The 19,427-nt window shown below is 42.6% G+C and overlaps 1 pseudogene; it reads right to left on the reverse strand.

The window, feature by feature from the left end:
- Nucleotides 1-17,303: 17,303 nt before the first annotated feature.
- LOC129405092 (uncharacterized) lies at nt 17,304-18,239 on the reverse strand (annotated as a pseudogene).
- Between the last annotated feature and the right edge of the window lie 1,188 nt (nt 18,240-19,427).

Consider the following 19,427-nt stretch of genomic DNA (forward strand, 5'->3'; position numbering starts at 1 on the left):
TTTCACTCAGTAATTACTCCTGGTGGTGCTCAGGGGACCACATGGGATGGGGATCAAACTTGGGTCAGCTCTGTGAAAGGCTAGTGCCCTGCCCATTGTCCTATCACTCCAGCCCCCTGAATTACTTTAAACATTTGAATTCCTGAAAAATTGCATTTGAATATTCATGTTATTGTTCTACTCTTGAATAGGCCCCAGGATTTCAACTTATGTGATCAGTAAATACTTTTAAAGTTTGTTGGAACGACTAGATTCCAAGGTTGAGCCTGACTCTAGAGATCTTTAGTCAGATTAATGTTAACCTCTGGTTTCACATCAAAACTAGCTTATACTATATTGAAAAATCAGCTTGAGGATTTTGATGACCTAAGTACAAAATACATAAGAAGTTTATAGGTGTGAGATATCAGCTTGATGTAATGGTTTGAATCTGGAGCAGAATTGCCTAGACCTCAATAATCTCATTTTACCACTTATCAGTTCCACTTAACATCTCTGTAAATCAGCAGTTCTATCAGCAAATCGAGGATAAAGGCACTTCTAAGGCTTAGGGTTTTTGTAAAGATTTGGTGATAAACATATACAGAACACTTAGCAAATTACCTGGCACCTAGTTTAAAATTTCTTCATTATTAGCTCTTGTTACCTATAAAGGCTCTTTAATGTTTTACACTAAAACCATAAATCTGTATCATTAAAGAAATAGATGGCCAATATAATTTTTCATGTGTTCATTTGATCCAGTGATCTCTGTTAGTTTTACTTTTACAGTGGTGAGCAATATAATATGACACTAATTTAACCATTTATCAAGGGGAACTCCCAAACAGTGCTCAGGGGATCCAGGGGCAACTCCCAGCATTGTGTCTTCAAGTGGGAAGGTGGTCAGCACTAAGTCCTGAGAATGTAGTGTTTCTTAGATCCTGTGTTGCTGGTAACCACTAGGATCTCCATGGCAGTGTGTGGGTTAGCCCTTAACCATTCAAGTGCATGTAGTTGATAGTATCATTCACAGTGGAGCTAGGACACTGTCTATCTCTGGCAGCTTCCTCAGAGTCCGCTACCAACCCTGAGTGTTGTCTACAGTAGTCAGAGCCACCTACCCGTGGAGTTATGTCTTGTCAAACCCGGGAACATTCTGTTTCCCATCCAAGTCCTTGGAGGCTTTCTCTGAGACAGGAAGGTTGTGTGTTTGGACCCTTTCCAAGGTGTGAGTTGTCCAAGAGCTTTGCTTATGGAGATCATAGCTCATTCGCAGTCTCCCCTGAGCCAGGAAAGAAGGGCAACACACCTCATGGGTTGGAAGTTCTCCTGGGGTGAATGTTAGGTGGATTTGAGAAACACTGTGATATCTGAATTGGATCTCCAGTATAGACCATTCTTTGTAGCTGTAACCTGAATTGGGTAAATCAAGTAAAACCAACAAGAGAGGCCTTTGAATCTGGGCTATTTGGTAAATCACTTAACTGGGTTCTTAACTGAGCCAGCTTCTTTAATGGAATTTGGCAAGTCATTTAACTTTCCATACTTAATTTCCTTCTCTATTAAATGTAGATAATCATTTCAAAATAAATCACAAGGAGACAGCTTGAGTATAGAACACACATCTTATATGTGCAAGGCCCTGGACTCAGTGCCCAGTACTGCATGGCCCCAAGGACTGATGGACCGCACATCACCAGGCATGGACTCTGTTGCTCTACTGCCCCCAGTATTGTTGCTTTGACTTAAAAAATAGTAAAGACAAATAAATGAAAAACAGATTGCATTTGTGAAATCACCTTGGGAACTGGAAAGCACCATGTAAATGTGAATTTTTAGTGATTCTGTCTCTATGAGTATAAAAATATCTATGCTGAAGAGTTGTTGTGAATGTTAAATAAGTAAGGCAGTAAGAAATATTTTTGAGAGCACTTTGTATCCAGAAGAGCTATTGCTATAACTTTTTTTTAGTGCATCTGTGAATTTATTTTGAAATGGCAGGTCTTTTGCTTTTTCTTTCTCATTATTCTCTTCCACCCCATCCTTCTAGTATTAGGAATTAATAATACTTTGCCCACTCCATATGGATAAGAATAGAGCTTCTGTTTTGCTGGTGCAAATAGAGAAATAGATCCTTATTCTTGGTTACTGAGTCTCAGATAAGTAAGAAAGAATGCATTCTCATGGACATCTTTCCTCCTGCCATTATTATGTTTGTGAACAAAAGCTTTCCATGTGCATTCATTCCTTTAACCACCACTGCTGTCTCCCACCTATTTCCTTGAAATGCACAATGAATGTTCTTAATGTAGCTCTTTACTCAAATTGTGGTACAGTTGTGTCAAGGATGTCTTTTGGCAAAAGTAGCTCCACTATTTAGTTAATATATTAAGTGGCAGAGCCTCTAGTATTTGCCTTCCTCCTTCTGGTATAGATTCCTTTTATTGTGTTTTGGGGACTGCATTTAGTGATGCTTAAGGTATACTCCTGGCTCTGCACTTGGTGATCATTCCTGGAGGGACTCCAGGGACCATAGTGGGTGCTGGGGATTGGACCCATGTTGACTACACACAAAGCAAGAACCCTACCCACTGTACTTTCACTCCAGTCCTGTAGATGCTTTCTGGAGGAAATTGTCACACCCACAATGAATAAATTATGATGAAACGCATTGAGGGCTAGCATAATTACTTTCCATATTGAAGCTATTTAGTAGAGTATGATTTTATTATAAAAATGTGTTTGCATAGAATAACATAAAGTACTATATTATATACTTGCTAATGTAGTAAAAATTCTCATTTCAAACATTTAAAATAATCTGAATATTTTCCTTGGGTTTGTAGCAATTACACCATATGTTTGCACAGTTATCGTCAATATGTAGAATTTCTTTCAGTTTGCTCCTTTGTATTTTTCATGAGGTAGTGTTTTTTTATGCTTCTTTATCTCATTATTTGCTTAATAGTCCTCTTGTTGGTTAATTCTATCAAACAGTTCATTTGGAAGCAAAAAAAGAGTCACTATCTTTATTCACTGCTAATGTGTCCATTTTCAAGGGGTTTAGGTAAGCGAAATGTTTCGCATTTTTATTTTAAATTTCCTCATGAGACTTAATTAATAGAATCCGAAGGCATGCCTACCTCTGAATTTCTTTTTGTTTTTCTAGGGAGAGGCACACCTGGCTGTGCTTGGTGCTTGCTCCTAGCTTTGTTCTCAGGGATCAATCTTGGTGAGGCTCGGGGGACTCTCTGGGGTGCCAGGAATTGAAGCTAGACATAGGAAATCTGGGCAGGAGAGGCCCTGTCCCGATCTGAGTGGGCTTGGAGGTCTCAGCCCTGAGTCCCACACACCTGGGTTCCTCACATTGCATTTCTACATTGCATTTCTAAATATTTTGAACAAATGAAATATAGTTACATGAGTGGGGGGAGGTGTGTGTGTGTGTGTGTGTGTGTGTGTGTGTGTAACAAATATTGATTTATGTCTTAATCTTATTCCTCTGGTAAGTTGTCAATTCCTCCAGGTGAATCAAACCCAATGTTATTTTTGTTTTCTGTAACATGTTCAAGAAACTCATATTGTGTGGATTTATTGATTTCCATAACTAAGAGATGGATTGGTTGTGAGACCTGGAGCAGGTTCCTAAGTGATATGACTGGCCTTTGCTTTGAATCTCTCTGTTTTCCTCTTAGCACTCCAGGGACTATCACTGTGACCAATTTCTACCTTATGCTCTTTCGGTCCCTCCCTCAACAGATACCCCACCTTGGAAGCAGTCAGTTATTCATTTCCCCTGCTCTTGTGCCCGGGTGACCACACCCTTGAATGTGTGGTGAGAAAAATTACGTTACTGTACAGAGGAGAACCCTAACCATCTCTCACCTCCATCTGCTTCCGGGCCCAAACACTGGTCGGCAATTCCTTCTCTAACGTAAATCTAGTCACTGCTTCCTTCTGTTACCAGGTCCCTTACGACAATGTTCCAATTCTTCCTCTTCACCCTCTTCCATGTCACTTCTCTTTACTCTCTGATGAGAAGCCAGAAAGAGAAAACAGAGCCTTATGAGCACATAACTCAAGCCCCTGCCTCCTCCTGTCAAAACTCTCACCCTCCGTTCTTCCCTCTTTTCTGGAAGAAGAGACTCTGTAGCTCTTTCGTTTCTTTCTATTCACACTCTACCCTTTCACCAAGGGCTTTGATTCTCTTCTCTTAAGCATTTTTAGCTCTTGCTTCATCAACCAATCAGTGCCTCCTCTAACTCATTAACTCTCTCCCCCCACCTTTTTTTTTTTTTTGTCTTGGGGCCATGCTTGGTGGTTCTCAGGGCTTAATCCGGACTCTGCACAAGAATCACTCTTGGCCGGCCCTCGGCCCAGATAAATCCGGAGCCGCTGAGCGTGAAGCGGACCCTCTGCACCTAAAGACTTTGATTCCAGAGACCTAACACATTCGGGCATCCAGCGCAGCATCTAATAGCAATGCACAATGCACTGGGACTGCGAACTGGGCTACAACTCTGTACTGCCCGGGGGTGGATTTTTTCCTCCCTACCCTGTCTTCCTGCATGAAAAACGGCGGGTTGGTGGCACCCACATGGCAGGGGCCATCTTCTAAGACTCCAAACCCAGAGGTATTCGATTTTTACACTTGGGGCTCCCAGGGACTCAAGGGAAGGGAGTGTAACTGGCATGCCCTCGGCCCAGATAAATCCGGAGCCGCTGAGTATGAAGCGGACCCTCTGCGCCTAAAGACTTTGATTCCAGACTTCTTACAGCAATGCACTGGGACTGTGAGCTGGGCTATGCAATTTCTGGCAGAATTTTCCCTGGACTTTATACAGAAATCCAAAACTTAACATTTATAATTGTCAGCAATGTGAAACGGTTCCTTTTGAACAGGTCTGACTTGGAGGGGGGGAAACTCCAAATAATAACAGTAAGTTTTTGTTGAAATATTGAAGGTTATTAATGTAGCAGCCACCTCTCTGGACTGTGAACTAAGCAAAAGCCCCACGCTGGCCGATGCGGTGTGGCGTACACCACACTATGAGGCGCGGGAAGGGGGATGAGGGGGAAAAAAAGGGAAAAGGAAAAAAAAAAAGAGAGTTATGTACTGTAGCAGTGGGGCTACATATCTCATCATTTCCAGCAATGGAAAACTAATTATCAAATGCTTCCTTGGTAGTAGGTCTTCTCTCTTGGGTAGAAACTCCAACAACTATAGTGAGTTTTGTGTTGAATTATGGAATGTAATCAAGGTAAAGAGAAAATGGAGTGAAATTCATTAGTTATACAGTAAGGGGTAGGGGGTGGGGGGCGGGGGATATACTGGGGTTTTTGGTGGTGGAATATGGGTACTGGTGAAGGGATGGTGTTTGAATATTGTATAACTGAGACATGAACCTGAGAACTTTGTAACTTTCCACATGGTGATTTAATAAAAAGTTTAAAAAAACAACAAAACAAAACAAAACAAAACAAACAAACAAAAAGAATCACTCTTGGTAGGGCTCAGGGAACCTGGGTCAAACCCGGGTTGACTGTGTGCAAGTCCCTACTGTACTTGCCTACTGTACTCTCTCTCTGGACCCCACAACCAACTACCTTATTACAAATTTCACTTCAATATAAAATAAAAGATAATTATATTCTCTCCTGAAAAACCAAATAGATTTCTTTCTATTTTGCCAGAAAGAGATCTGAGGTATTGCATTAGAATTTTTGCCAGAGGCAACCAGATGTGGAATATTGGTGATTTTTGAGAACTGGTTTGGTGTCTGACTTTTAGTCAGAACAGTGAAGACAGGGAGTGTGAGAACCAGCCACACCAAACAGAGTACGTGTGCGCAGAACGCTTGGCCTCAACTCTCAGCTGTAGTTTGGATCCCACAGTTTAGCTTGGAACAGCTAATCTGCAGCTGGACTGAAAATGTGTCTAGAACTAGAGACAGAAATAGTAATTCCAGGGGGTTTTGTCATGCAGCATTATCTGACTAATGGAAGATGGCACTTAAATAAAAGTGAGTAAGAAGTGATGCGTGCCAATTATCTCTCAGAGAAACTTATGGAACTTATAGAGAAAATGTAGAAACAAAGGAATCAAAGGGTGAATGAGAGATTCCTCTTCTTCCTTCTGTATCTCAAAGGTCATATTTCTGCCATACTGCTGGTTCCAAGGGAAGACATTAACCTTCACAACAATTCTTATCTTAATGCTATCACTTCCATTTTATGTCTTCATTCTCCTTCCCTGGCTTGCTTTCAATCTTTCCTTCATCATTATTTTCCTGTTTTACCTTCTTTGACTATTGAATCCTTAACATTTTTGTTGAGTGGTACTGTAGCAATGTTATCCAGTTGTTCATCGATTTGCTTGAGTAGGCACCAGTAACGTCTCCATTGTGAGACTTGTTACTGTTTTGGGCATATCAAATACGCCACAGGTAGTTTGCCAGGCTCTGCCATGCAGGTGGGATACTCTCAGTAGCTTGCTGTGCTCTCCAAGAGGGACAGAGGAATCAAACCCGGGTTGGCTGCGTGCATGACAGACGCCCTACCCACTATGCTATCACTCCAGGGCTTAAATTAGACTGAACTGCATGTATAGTACGCCGTAGAAGTAGAGAAAGTGAAATAAAGGTGGAGATCTAACCTTGTATTTCTGATAATTATGAAACTATGCCAGCTCCGTAGCAGGAGCAGAACTGAGCAAGAACACAATCTTGACCCTTTCCTTACAATTGCTCAAAATGAAGATCTTTCTTTGGTAATCATACCTGTACTCTGGGTTCTTTGTGCCCCTCTCCCCCTTCTGAAGAAATCTTCTCTTTCTCTTCATGTGGTAACCAATTCTGGTTACCTTCCCTTGTCAATACCCAGGCGTAGGTCATTTCCCTTTCTGGATTCATCCACAATACTTCCTGTCTCTGACTAAAGTAAATATCATTTGAATTATAGAAAAAACTAGTTCTTTCACAAGATCAAATAACATATGTATGGTTTATTGTAGAGGGTCTCTTGCCCGCATGCCTGGCTGTCTTCCCCAGGGCCCCTCGAAGGGGATGGGCTCCAGCTTCCCTCCCCGCCCTGAGCAGAGCTCCCGGCGGCCGAGGACCACCACAACCTGGCTACAGCCATGCTGGAGGCCCCTCTCCACAAGTTTGGACAGGCCTCATGCATGAAGGTACCGGCAGAGCAACCCAGGTGTGTATAATCCCATCAACGGCCAGCATCCAGAGAGAGACTTAAAAGCAAGCTCTCAGAAGCCCACATGGGACAGGCTTGCAAGCTTCCCGTGGTGTATTCATATGCTAAATCCAATAACAAGCTGGATCTCATTCCCCTGACCCTGAAAGAGCCTCCAGTGCGACACCTTGAGAGGGCCGAGCCGAGAGAGATTTCTAAGATCTCAGGCAAAGGAGGAATGAAGAGATTATTGAGCCCACTCGAGAAATCGACAATTAACGGGGATTTCGTGATTCGTGATTCGTGATGGTTTATTGCCTTATCTCCAGAAATTAGCTTAGAAAAGGACAGATGGAAGGGAGTCTGTGAACATTAGGGAAAGTAACTAGAATTGAATTTTTAAAGGATAATACTTGTGGGGGCGGAGCAATAGCACAGCAGCGGATAGGGCATTTGCCTTGCATGCAGCAGACCTCGGTTTGATTCCCAGCATCCCATATGGTCTCCCGAGCACCGCCAGGAGTAATTCCTGAGTGCATGAGCCAGCAGTAACCTCTGTGCATTGCTGGGGTTGCATTGTGACCATTGTACATTGTGATCAGCAAAAACAAACAAACAAAAAATCCAAACAAAAAGAAAACCAAAAAACAAAACCCAAGGATAATACTTGTGAAATAATAGGCTTAGGAAGTAGGTCTGTGAAAAATTCCAAAAATTATCAGTTCACTTCCTAAACTTTAGAGCAATCACCAAACTGCACAAATGATCAATTTGCTACTCACATTGGTCTCACATGTTGGATTACAAGGAAAAGATACATGGAAAGTAGAGGAAAGATTAGAAAGACAAATCTAATTTGGGTCTTCAGGGAGTTCAGGAGTGCTTTGCAAAGCAGACGACTTTCCAGCCCTGTACTCCTGAGCGTGGGGCCCAGCTCATGGATCATAAAGCAGGCAGGTTTGCCGTAACATTTCTCAGAATCGATGTGTATGTCCTGCCGGTACGGCTCAGGACTTTGGTTCAGAGCAATAAAATCTCTGAGCAGAGCAGTGTGGTGTCTAAATCTCCCTTAGCCCCCAGTGAGGGGAGAGGAGTTGGAGGGGTGGCCGTGTGCTCCCCTGCTGCTGGGCACACAGGATGTACTGCATAGAGCCCTGGGGTTGGCACACTGCTGCCTGTACCCTGTTCTCCCTACAGTAATCATTCAGTTCCTTCTCATTGCTTGTTATACATGAAAAGAATATGAAAACCTTTACTTCTGGGCTCCCATATATCCTACCTAAAAGCTTGCTGAGGGTGTAAAGGAATACTCTGGACTCACAAGTTCATCTCTGTGTCCTTAAGGAGTTTGGTATTCATCATGGCCATGCCATTACCATATGGACATCTTAAAAAAGAGGCACGAGACAGCTGAGTTCTCTTCAAACCTGCTTTCATCCCTCTAGGGGGGAGGAGGAGTTTTACTCACACATCAGGGGAGCAAATGTGACCTGCTCTTATACCGCTTTCCGGTTCAGAAGAGATTGTCATTCTTTAGGGTTGCAAAAGAAAGTGCCTAAAGAAGACTAAAATTTATTTAAGAGGAATGTTAGATAAAATAGAAATGTCAGAGCCCATTAAAGTTTTATTGGAACAAGGTTGTGTCCATTCAGTGGGCATATGTTGATAGCAGCCTTCCAGCTACAATTGCAGAGTTAAATAGCTGTGGCAAGACTGTGGATATGAGCAAAGCCTTCAATACTTGTTTTATTTTGCTTTTTTTGGGGGGGATGGGAAGCCAATGGTACTCAGGGTTTAGTCCTTCTTCTGCCCTCAGGGTCACTCCTAGCAGGGCACCTTATGATGTGCTGGAGATCAAACCTGGGTCAGCTGAGTGAAAGGCAAGTGCCCAACAGAAAAAAAGGTGTTGATTCTTCAATTGGGGGAAATGGATTTTTTTCTTTTTCTTTTTTCCTTTTGTTCTTTCAAAATGTACCAGAGCTTTCTTAGCTTAGGGGACTCTTAAGGGTTTGCAGTAGTTTGGCTTACTGCATTTCCCCTTGAGGAAAGATGGGGGTCACAGACAGACCCTTCTCTTCTTCACCTCTCCTCCACTCTTCCCCAATGCTTTGTGGTTTCATGGAGCATGAGTGAATGTGTGTGTGTGTGTGTGTGTGTGTGTCTCTGTGTGTTTCTGAGATGATTACAACTCAGAGAACAGAATCAGCCACTCAGGGACTCAAGTGATAATTCAGCAGACAAGGTAGAATTAGTGTGTAGGTCTGCAGCCTCTAAGACTGGTGCGACCTTATTTTAGGTGTATCGTGGGTACACAAGAAAACCCAAGGTATTCTTTTTCTTAGAGGGACCTGCACCTCTGGGAAGGATGATTAAATTAAGACTCTAGTCTGGACTAACTCAGTGCTCTTTGATAGGTCTCTGGCCTTCTGATGGTCTCCTGGGCCTGGTTCCTTCTTTGACTTTGGCACAGGTATGCACAGAATGAAGACTGTTTGTACTATGTGTCATCCAAGCAGCGAATTCCGGGAGAGCAACATACTTGTCTCTCGTATTAAGTGCAGCTGGCAGGGGGCAGGCACCAGCTACCTAGATACAGAACATCCAAGGGCCCAGTGAAGTCTGTCACGCTTACCACACAGAGCTGCAGGTCAGGGAGTTGGTCTGCGGCAGTGTGACAGGAAGTACCTACGCGTAGTTTCATTTTCTGGGTATGCATAGTATGAAAACCTCTGGCAAAAGCCATGATTTCAGTATTTAAACAAAAAAATGATTAGATTTTGGAGTGAAAAACCCAGAATATTTAATGTTGAAACATAAAACTCAAAGGATTTGACCTACTTCTGTGGCATTTTTGTTTGTTTGTTTGTTTGTTTTGAGGGGGGCAGGGTGTGGGTCTGGGTCTTTCTCAAACACTGTAGTCAGAGACAAATGGCATGTACAAATCCATTTTCTCCTGGAATTAGAGATTGTTGGATGGAACTGAAGAGAAGAACTCTTGGAGAAGAGCTAAAGCATTATATTCCTGTTAGGTCCTGGACGCATCAGTTTTAACTATGTGGTTTAGAGCTATAAAATAGAATCTTCTGGATTGTGCATGAAGCAGGCAGGTTTAATAAAGAGATTCTTGAAAACACTTGGTTCTATCCATCATTGTTTATGAACAATGCACCCTTGGATCTTTAGACATTCACATGGTGCCTTAGTCCAAGGAATTTTTAAAAGAATTTTGAAAAGCTGTAGAGTCAAAGAAATGATTTTGTCTACCAATATGTTTATAGAAGAATGCAGCTGAAATTTTGGTGTCTTTTTATTTTTTTAATACCAGGTGTGGGGAACTCATTTGCAACCAGTTTTGCATTCTTTCCTGATTATGTGACTAAGGCCTTCTTAATGTGGGAAAAGGGTAAAAGAAACACCAGTTCACGGTTAGCAGGACATATAGTCTAAGTTCTGTCTCTAGATGAAATTGTTGCTGATTCCTTCTGGTCTTCATTGGCTCTGCCAACTGATGGTTTATAATCATTTCCTATTTGTCCTTATATGTTTATTAACCCCTTAGTGCCTCTTATTAAATTCACTAATTTGAAGGAGAGGAGTTTGGGGGTCATACCTAACTGAGCTTATGGACTATGTCTGGCTTGGATCAGCTCATCTGTGGTTCTGGGGATTCAAAAGTGGGGCAGCAACAGTAGAGAGAGTTTGGGGGAAAGTCGTCTGCCATAGAGGCAGGAGGAGGGTTGGGATGGGGGGATAGTGGGAACACTGGTGGTGAAGCTGTGCACTGGTGGAGGGATGGGTGTTTAATCATTGTATGACTGAAACTCAATCATGAAAGCTTTTTAACTGTATCTCATGGTGATTCAGTAGTTTAAAAAAAAAGAACATTAAAAACAAAACAACAACAACAAAAATGTGGGGCAGCAGGATGCAGGGCAAGCAACTTACTGGCCTATTTTTCTAGCCTTTGGGGCCTGTTATTCTTTTTGCACCTCTCCTGATACACTGGGCCTCTAGAATATGGATGTGGGAGCTGTCGTTTTTTCCACTTCTCTGTTTAGTTTTTGGAGGCATTGAGGCTCATGCCGCAGGCACCGTGATTTTGCATAGAATTCCAATCAAGTCCAGGAATTTTAAGCTAATGACCCTTATCCAAGTCTAGGTCTAAAAGGGAAATTGATGACTTTCAGGGTCAGTGGAGCTGAGGAAGAGGATGAGATGCATCAAAGCTCACTCTTGGTGTCTGAGTTTCTAGAGAGAGAAAAGGAGGGGACAAGAAAACTCAGGCACTGGGGTAGAAACAGGCAGTCGCAGGTGGCAGTTCTCAGCCCAGGCACAAACCACTGAACCATGGGATTCTAACGCTCGCCTGACAGGGCTCCTGAGTGCTATTGATTTCTTAGGGAAAGGAGATAACAAACAAGTGTTAAACTTGGTGTTGTGTGTTTTCTGGGGGAGGTAAATAGATTAGCCAAATTGGACAGACGAGATCAGGGCCAAGAGAGAGGAGGTTCCTTGGAACTGCTTTTCTGGAAATGGGATCTCTTAAAACTGTCCACAGAGGGAAATAAAGCAATTAGTCAGGGCAGGGATTTGTCCTGTACCTGAACTGATGGGCACATTTAGTGCCCACCCCCGCTTCTACCTGCTCTCTTCTCTATTAAACGGCCGCTTGCCATCACCTTTGTCTGTCTCATCCCCACTCCCCCAGCTGCCGGAGCTTATGGCCACTTTGTATTTCTGGATATTGTTCTGGGTCAACACTAGCCAGGAAGCTTTCTGGGACAATGCAAGTGTTTGAACAGTTTGCTGTTAAATACACTAGTAGCCATGCTTCTCAGGGGACTTCTGAGTCTTGGGAAATGTGACAGATGTGATTTTGTGGAACTGAATTTTAAATATTGTTTAATTTTATTCCATCTGAAAACAACTATTTTTAGATCATCCTGGATAGTGCCCTTGGGCTGGAGCGATAGCACAGTGCATAAGGTGTTTGCCTTGCATGCAGCCAACCCGGGTTCAATTCCTCTGCCCCTCTCGGAGAGCCTGGCAAGCTACCGAGAGTATCTCACCTGCACGGCAGAGCCTGGCAAGCTATCCGTATTCAATATGCCAAAAACAGTCAAAACAAGTCTCACAATGGAGATGTTACTGGTGCCCGCTCAAGCAAATCGATGAACGGGAGGACAGTGACAGTGACAGTGACTGGATAGTGCTCTTACAGACTTGAAAATTTAAGGAAATGTAAACCAGCAGCATCTACATCACCTGGGATCTGAGAGATCATTAGAAATGTACTGTTTTGGGTGTCATCTCAGTACTAGTAAACCAAATTTACATTTTATCAAATCTCCAAGGTTTAGAATGCTCATAAAAATTTGAGAAGCAGTGTGAAAAATGCCAAAGTATCAGGAAAAGATGTGATATCAGTCGTGGTAAGCTCAGTAATGCGGCAGCAACAAACCACTTCAAATTCTAGAGACTTTAAATAGCTGTTATTGAAGATACTTTTAGCTTCAATGTTATGGAGACTTTTGCCTACATTTTCTTTCACGTTACCTTATGGATTTGGGTCTGATGTTGAGATTTTTAATCCTAGCTGGAGGGGGATGGGGTGGGGGTGGTGGGACGGATACTGGAACATTGGTGGAGGAGAATGGGCACTGGTGGAGGGATGGGTAAATGATCACTGTATGCCTGAAATGCAAATGCGAAAGTTCATAAGTTTGTAACTGTATCTCACAGTTACAATAAAATAAAAAATTTTCACTAATAAAATTTTTCACTAATAAAAAATTTTAAAAAAGTGAATCTTAACTGGAAATGGTCATGCTGGACAAGAACTGAGTGTTGAAAGTAGGAAAAGGGATATGTCTGATAACATTTCAGTATCTTTATTGCCAACCACAATGCTCAAGAGGAAAGAGGGAGAGGGAGAAGGACGGAGGAAGAGAGGAGAGGGGAAAGAGAAGAGGGAGAAGGAGAGGGAAACAGAGAGGGAGAGGGAAGGAGAGGGAGAGAGAAAAACAGAGAGAGAGAGAGAGATTCTTGCCATAGAGGTGGGGTGTGGGTGATGGGAGGGAACCTGGGGACACTGGTGCTGGGAAACATACACTAGTGGAGGGATGGGTGTTGGAACACTGTATGATTGAGACCTAATCATGAACATCTTTGTGTCTATCTCACAGTGATTCAATTAAAAAATCTTTTTAAAAAGCTATTGTTTCTCACTAGCTTGTCTTGTCCACTTGATTGCACATCATCCTTAAATCAAGTTCAAGGCTAATGGGCCAGTCCATCCAGAATTTTTTAAATTGATACTGTATCAGACAGAAAAGAAGATGATGTAACAAATCCTGTAATTTGTACTCACATTTCATTGACTAAACCAACTCAACGACTGCACCCAACCTCTTAAAAAGGCAAGGAAATGCAGTTCTATAATATGACCAGAAGATGCACAAACAGAATAGTTGGTGGGCATTTTTGGTGAACAGTACGAATGACAGTGACACAAACTAACCTCATTAGAGGGGATTTTTTTCTCTTCATCAGCCAGTTCTGAGCATTATCATGTCTGTGCTTGCAATATCCTTTTAATTAGTCTCTCTGCTGACTTGCCTTTCTTCACATCACTATCACATTAATCCTCCAAAGGCATCACTCTGAGTATGTCATTACTCTGCTCAAACCCCTTCAGTGGTACCTCACTATCCACCGAATTAAGTAAACTCCCATTAGCATGATGTAATGAAAAGATGTAAAATATGGCCTTATAGACTAGTGCTTAAATTCTTTGCATCTTAGTCTATTTTTTAAATCCCATTCATCTTAGAGGTAAATATATCTACCTTCAAGACCTGCCATGAATCTTAAGGGAAATCATGAGGACAAAGTCCTTGTGCATTAGACACTTAAGCAAATAAAAACATGGTCATTATTCTTACCTCTGTCACACCCTGTGCTTGTGTACAGCATAATGTTTACTCAAATAAATATTATGGGTATTTGTTACATTAAGATGACTTCTGCATATTTTTATTTTCCTGCTAGCCTTGAATTTCTTTTGTTCTGTTTGGTTTGGTTTGGGGGTCTCCCTGTTGATATTCTGGGTTTATTTCTGCCTCTGTGCTGAGAAATTACTCTTGGTGGTGCTCAGGGGACTTTATGGGGTGGCAGAGATCGACCCTGGGTGTCCCATGTGCAAGGAAAATGCCCTACACATTGTACTACCACTCCAGCCCCTAGACTTTAATTTCTTAAAGTTAAATTTCTTTGACTTTGCCATTTCTGAATATACCAAAAGGCTCTGCATTGGGAAGGTTCTTTTTGAATTGGTTCCAACTTCACAGCCTTAGTTAAGTGTTTGGACTCCTTCTTAGCAAGGTTGCCATGTGTCTATAACCAGTTATGAGTAAGGTGGGTTGCTTGCTGCTCTTTGAATGAACAACATGTTGTTTCTCACCTCTGAATCTTTGCCCATGAGGTTTTTGCCTCTGACACATATTTTTCCTTTCCTTCTCTTTAGCCACTGGAAAGATTTACTCATCACTGAAGGGCTCTTGCTACCGCCACCTCTGCCACTGATGTTTTTCTAATTTTCAAACCTGAACATTCTTGGAACCTCCCTTCTTTGAACATAAGCGGTCTTCACTGACGATGATCTGGGATTCCTCTGGAAAGGAGATAGCTGGGGAGTTTCTCTGGGAAGGCACAGTTGAGGGCAGAAGATAGAGAAAACATTCAAGACCATCAGGATTGGCTACAGATGGTGGAAAATTAGTGAGTTTGGGGTAAGAAGGTAGAGAAAGCACCCAAGAGACAGGTGACTGCCCTTTAAGGCCATATAGAGAGTTTGTTTTAACTTTTTGGCCACTCCAAGAGGTCCAGGAGCCCCTCTATGTGTTTTAGTGTGATGACCTGAGGATATGGTACTTCTTGGACTCTGCGATGCAAAAGATTACCTGGACAACTGTGGCAGTGCCAGAGCCTTAGAATGGGGGCAGGAGGTGGTGGGCTGTATCTGGTGAACTGAGGGATCAGGTGGTGCTGAAGATTAAGGGGAGTTGGCTACATACAAGTCCTGTTCCTTAATCCCTACTATATCTGGCCCCATCTACCACACATGTATCACTTGTCATCCCATTGCTCATCGATTTGCTTGAGCGGGCACCAATAATGTCTCCATTCATCCTTGTTGCATGCTAGTGTGGCCCAATGGCGTCTGCTCGCTCCGGGAACACAAAGAGCATCAAACCATTCGGTCAGGGTCTTGATGAAGAAGTCTGACCATCTAGTAGGTGGGCAGCCAGGTGTTCTTTTGATGTCCTGTGGAATCCAGTCAGTAACGGCTCTAGCCCAGCAGTCATCTCCAAATCCCATTACGTGTCTGGCCCATGTGATTTTTGACGCCTTGGCAAATGAGGCAGCATCCCTGATCCTCGATTGTCAATAAAAGTATGAACTCTGGATTCCTTCTCTCACTTGAGTGAAATGTGATACTCTAAGCATAGTTCTTTCGATTCCTCTTTGGGAGACCAAATAGCATTCTCATCCTGTTTTCATAAGGCCAAGGTCTCTGAGGCATATGCAGGAAGAATGGTGGAGTCGAAAAGATGTGCCCAGAGCCAGAGGTTCTTTGTCCTCTTAACAACTTTTTCGATGCTCTTGAAGGTGTTACATGCAGCTCTCTTCCTCCTGCACAGCTCTGGTGCCAAATTGTTCATCATGTTGAATTCTCAGCCCAGGTACACACAACTGCAGCATTCAGAGATGTTAGTTCCACTGAGAGCAAATGGAACATCAGGAACTAGTTTGTTTCTCAAGAACATTGTCTTCATGAGATTCAGCTGCAGTCCGACCTTTCCACACTTGCAATCGAAGTTGGCCAGCATTTGTGCCGCTTGGCTAATATTTCGTGTTATTAGAATGATGTCATCAGTGAAGCGGAGGTGGTGTAGTTGCCGACCGTCTGTCTTCACTCCCATTCCTTCTTCCCATTCCAGTTGTCGCATGACGTTCTCAAAGGTGGCACTGAAGAGTTTTGGTGAAATGGTATAACCCTGGAGAACCCTTCTATTTACATCAATGATTACATTCTTGTAGAATGGTGAGATCCTGGTGGTGAATCCATAATACAGTTTGTGGAGGATCTTGATGTACTGAGTTTGAATGCCCTGTTTGGCTAGGGTTTCGATGACTGCTTCAATCTTAACAGAATCAAAGGCCTTCTATACATTGATGAATGTTAGAAAGAGTGGCATCCTGAACTCTCATGAAACTTCAAAGAGCTTGGTCACCGTATGGATATGGTTGATCATGCTGAATCCTTTTCGGAACCTGGCTTGCTTGCATGGCTGTCCTTCGTTAGTGTTCTGCCTAACCTATTCAAATGACTTGAGTGAACAATTTATAGATGATGGACAACAGGCAGATTGGGCTATAGTTGCCGATATTGTGAATGTCTACCTTCTTGCACAACAGAATGGTCCTGCTGGTTTTCCATTGGGAAGGAACCTTACATTCAGACAGGTAGTGTGTGAAGAGCCAAGCCAGTGTATTGATGAGTATTGGTGGCAGATTCTTCAGTTGTTCAGAATGTCTGTATACTTCTTTACCAACAAAATGGCATGTCAGATTTTGGAAGGGAGAACACTGGAAATGACATATACATCCCGTGGAATTTGATATGTGGGCAGGTGGACATGTCTATCAAAGAGATTCGAGTAGAAGTTGTAAATAACCTTTTCCATTGCCCTTCTGGAAGATGTGATAGATCCATTAGAATGTCTGAGGGCAGTCATCTTGGTCTTGTAGTTGGCAAAGGACAGGAGGGTGTTGTGAATACTTTTCCTGGCTTCTGCCGCATAGGCCAATACTTCCGTTCTTCTCTCTTTGAGGTCTTCCTTTATTGCTTCTCTGCACAGCTTTGCAAGCTTGGACATTACCTTGTGATTGCCTGAGGTTCACGCCAAACCACATTGGCAAATGAGCTCGAGAGTCTCCGAAGACAGGCATCTTTTTGTGGCTTTCTTACTCTTGGCATTCCTTGTACAGTCATGGAGGTGCTGAACCAGTGGATCGTATTCCTTGTTGATGATGTCAATGATGGCATCTTCTCATATTTCCACAATAGTGCCAAAGAGCTCCCAGTTGGTGGTCGTTCTGGGAGTTCTCTTCTTAAACTTTGAAACCCTTTCTCCCTACTCCGTTAAGTAGAATTTCACACAGAGGAGACAGTGGTCTGATCCTGTTTGGAATTTTGGGACAACAGCGGCATTGTTCAGGCAAAACCATCAATTGAATATGATGTGGTCAATTTCATTGTGGAACTGTCCACTGGGAGACTCCCATGTCCAATGTTTAGATTTAGCCTCCTGTAACTGTGAGTTACCATGGATGGTTTTCATCGACATGATGAATTCAGACAGTCTCTCACCCTGTTCATCCCATTCTAGGCTGTGTATCCCAATGTGGAGTTCTTTGGGTGACCTTTTTGGTCCTATCTTGGCATTAAAATCATGGACAATGACCTTGTAGAAGGTGTGGTCTTCTTTATAGAACTCTTCTCCAGCTCCATGTAGCACTTCTCAATTTCTTTTTTGTCATAGTTGGATGTTGGTTCGTAGACAACAAAGATAGAAACTGCTGGCAATGAGCCACATCTATTCAAATGTAAGCGTCCGATCTGGGTTGCTAGGCATTCCGACGAGTTGATGTTCATGGCCAAATTTGTGTCTTGACGAAGATACAGACATCACTGATGGCTCTACTGTCACATGTTCCGAGGAATAGTTATTCTCCAGTGTTGAAAACCACATAATGTGATCGTTGCCTTCTCATCTTGGTCAGTCCAATGACATCATACTTGATCTTCTGTGTTTGCACCATCAGATCCTCAATGAATGCTTCTGATGCCAGTGTACATGCATTGAAAGTACAGATAGTCATTTTAGTCCTTCTTTGTTTTGGCAGCCTAGTTTGGCCCTGAGATTTTATCAGCCTCTCCTTGCTCATCCTTCCCAACACTGCCATATTCGGGGCTCTTTCAGGGCCAGGGGAATAAGACCCATTATTGTTTTGGTATATCGAATATGCCACGGGTAGCTTGCCAGGCTCTGTCGTGCAGGCGGGATACCCTCTGTAGCTTGCCAGGCTCTTTGAGAGGAACGGAGGCTTTTAGGGTGACCTCTAATCGCAATTACAGGTGCTCCCAGTCTACCTAACGCAACCTTTTGGTCGACTGGCATGTTGTAACAATCTGCACACTGACAAACACGCACCTGCCTTTGTCTTTGGATAGCACCTGTTGGTTCACTCTTTGCTGGTTGGCACCATTGCCACCCCCTGCCATGATGAGGTGTTGAACCATCGAGGGGTAGCCCCATGTACAGAATTATAATTATTTCCTTAGCCAATGGGCATGGCTTTAAAAGAGGGAAGTGATAATAGTGGTACTTTGCAATGTAGAAAACAAGTTTATTGAGACTGAAGATCTGATATGAGAAGAGATACTTAATAACTGATCTCTAATTTGCTGTGTCTCTTCAGCAAGCATTCTCTCTTCTGATGAGACTTTGGTCATACTGTCTCTCCTTCATTTCTGTCAGTTATCCTAGTTACAGAACTATCCCCTGAAGGTATTTTCATTCCCAACCCTTTCTTCCCCTGCTTTCTAAGCAAGAATCATTTGATAGCTTCAATCATCTATTAGATGCTGCATTTGACTATTTGTAAGTTTCCAGCCACTGGTTTACAGATTGGTGTTATGCAGAAATTTCCTGCTGTTCCATGAAAACAGTGATTGGCTCTTCACACATAGCATGCCATTTTATAATATTAGAGTTAAATGCTAATTCACAAACATTATTAAAAATAATGGCTTTTTATTTAATTTTGGGGGGTTTTAGGGCCAAATATAGCTATGCGCAGAGATTATTCCTGGCTCTGTGCTTAGAGGCCACTCCTGGTGGTGCTCAAGCGACCTTATATGGTACTAGACTGAACCCAGGTTAGCCTCGTGTGCAAGTTAAGTGCCTTCCCTGCTGTTTTTAGGATCCCATGACTTTTATTTCTGCCATAATGGTGTGCAAAATAGTTGTTATTTCTTGTCTGATGGTAGAAACTCAAAACCACTCATGTACAGCGAAGATTCTCCTGCCTATAGTGACTTCAATAAATAGAAAGTTCATTTCTTTCTCTAGTAAAAGAACTCTGAAACAAGGTTTTACATATTGAACAGAGACTTCTGTGTTTTTCCT

The sequence above is a fragment of the Sorex araneus genome, chromosome 5 (genome assembly GCF_027595985.1).
Source record: "Sorex araneus isolate mSorAra2 chromosome 5, mSorAra2.pri, whole genome shotgun sequence".
Classification (NCBI taxonomy): Eukaryota; Metazoa; Chordata; class Mammalia; order Eulipotyphla; family Soricidae; genus Sorex; species Sorex araneus.